The 2,588-nt window shown below is 48.7% G+C and overlaps 1 pseudogene; it reads right to left on the minus strand.

Annotated features, from left to right (window-relative positions):
- Window positions 1-186: 186 nt before the first annotated feature.
- On the minus strand, window positions 187-1,303 carry LOC124231992 (immunoglobulin heavy variable 4-30-4-like; annotated as a pseudogene).
- Between the last annotated feature and the right edge of the window lie 1,285 nt (window positions 1,304-2,588).

Here is a 2,588-nt window from a genome sequence, read left to right on the forward strand (position 1 = left end):
TGGAGAGGAAGTCCTTGATCCCACAGGAAATCCCATCCCCACCCTCTCTGCACCTGCCCCTGGGTCCCATCTCTGTGTTTAGTGGGTCCTGAGCGCCCCCTGGTGTTCTGGGAAGACCTGCAGCCCTGGCTCTACTGTCTCCCTGCACTGAGCTTTGTGTCTGGGCGCACACTGACATCCCCTCACTCTGCCTCTTGCACAGTAATACACGGCCGTGTCCTCGGTGGTCACGGAGCTCAGTTGCAGGGAGAACTGGTTCTTGGACGTGTCTCTGGAGTTGGAAAGTCAGCTCTTGAGGGATGTGGTGTAGTAAGTGATGCGGGGTCGGTGAGCTGAGGAGTCGAAAGAAAGATTTCTTAGACTCTCAAGATCTGGCAGTAGTGCTCTTTTATTTAGAGAATAGTGTGGAATAGCATGGGGACAGGACACATGGGCAGGCAGAGCTGGTGTGGGGACAGGACCCACGGGCAGTCAGAGCTCCTGCTGCTGCCCCGAGTTGAGGGTTAGAGCTAAATTTAAGGCATAGGTATGTGAGTCATCTCTTTACGAGACAAAGAAAAAAAAGTTAAAATGGTACCAGTGCCGGTAGGGTCCGGCCATTGGGCGGTCCCACAACTTTTAGATAAGAATCAAACCGGATTGAGTAAATGGCAGAAGTCACCACTCAAATATTATCTTCAGCTAAAGACAAAGGAGGATTTTGGGGTGGGGGGTCAGTTACATGAGGTTGCCAGACAGTAAACAACTTAAGTTCTTGTCTTCCCCATTAAGAGTTTCCAGAGATAAGGCCATCCCCCCTTCCTCCTGGCGCAGAGAGGGAGGCATGGAGATTTCCTTCACAAATGCGACTGTCTCTGATCAAAGGGCAAGCAAATTCCACTCCTCGGAGCCTGCTTCTTATCTGTAGTTTTAAAAGTAACCAGCCTAAAAATCCTCATCATAAACCATTTTAAAATTAAGCAGCCTAAAAATCCTCATCAGTAAGCGCTACCACTATAACTTATGTACCCCATCCACTCCAGTCCCTTCCCTGGGGGCTGGCGGATTCAGCTCCACCAGTCACCACTGGTTGTGATGGAGACTCCAGACACAGAGCAGGTGAGGGAGAGGGTCTGTGAAGGCTTCACAAGTCCTGGGCCCGACTCCTGCAGCTGCACCTGGGACAGGACACCTGGGGACAAAGAGAATCAGTACCTGTCAGTCACATGCAGTCACAGCCATTCCCATTGACCCAGGTCTGACATCTGAAACACTCACCTTTGGGAGCCATCACCAGGCAAAGGAGAAGACACAAAAGTCTCATCTTCTTCTAGACCAGAGCTCCGCCTTCCCCAGAGACCTCAGCCCTGTCTGAGCAGAGAGCTGTGAGCTCCCACAGCCCAAGAGTGGATTTTACCCTTGAGCTTGAAGACAAATTTGCATGTGGGGAGCCCAGTCCTTATAAGTTGGGGTGACTGAGATCAGAGTGCACAGACCTTCCAGGGAATCTGTGGGCATCTCTCTCTTGATTGTAGGTGTGTTTTGAGTCTAGGATCAGAGGACATTTGGAATTTGAGGCTTGTGTTAAACAGATTTCAGGACTCCGCCTTTCTGAGCCCAAAGCTACCTTCCTTCAGGCCTCTTCCCCTCCATCACCACTGTGATATTCAGCCAAAATATCAACCATACCCTGAGTTTCTGGGTTTTGACTTCCCCACGCTGAGCCCAGGTCGGCTCTTTTCTTCTTTCCCTGTAATCTCTTGTGTGGTGTGGTCCTCATCAGGCTGAGAGCTTATTACCTTGTTATGTTGTTGTATTACATGAGTTGCACTGGGCCTTGTGCTCCATTCATATTGTGCACTTGTGATTGGAGAACATGTTATATGTTGAAAACTTCAGTTGGAACACAGGTATCTTCAATGCATCAGTCAGCTGAAACCCAGCATGTCTTCCTTACACATTCAATGGGATACGTCCCACCCAGGGTCAACATTTATTTGCCATTAGCCTCATGAGTAGGAATATGAAATCCCATCTCCCTTGTCTGAGGGGTGGCAACTCTGAGCCCTGTTCACCCCAGAGTCCCTCTGCAGGGCAGGCTGAGGCTCCTGTCTTTGGATTGTAGACACGGTACCTCTGCTCATCTCCCTCCATTCACCTGCCTTGATGACCTCACAACCTGACTCTTTCTACTGGGAACAAGTCTTAACAAATTGTTTGCACAAGAATTCATTTCTCTGATTCTGCAACTCAGCTTTGTCTCTAGTTGCAAGCCCATTAACAGAGGCAGGGGATATGGGTAGGATTGAATTGTTTTGTAGAAAAACTTCATAACAATGATTTTGATATAGCACACAGACCTTCAGTAACCAGGCAAGGAGGGGGTGGGATTCAAACAACTGTTGCCTTGTCAAAAAGGAATGGGGCTACATTGGAAGGTACTGGAATATAACATTGGGTGTCTAGTTCTAACAAGAAATTGCACAGGTAACACTCATAGTCCTGAAAGGCACAGGCTGATGAAATAAATGCTGAGCTAGATGTGTAGACTCCAAACACACGTGCACGTGTATTTAGGGATTGTTCCAAAGACTTCTCAGGGGTTTGGC

Source organism: Equus quagga, unplaced genomic scaffold (genome assembly GCF_021613505.1).
Source record: "Equus quagga isolate Etosha38 unplaced genomic scaffold, UCLA_HA_Equagga_1.0 HiC_scaffold_1536_RagTag, whole genome shotgun sequence".
In the NCBI taxonomy this organism is placed as follows: domain Eukaryota; kingdom Metazoa; phylum Chordata; class Mammalia; order Perissodactyla; family Equidae; genus Equus; species Equus quagga.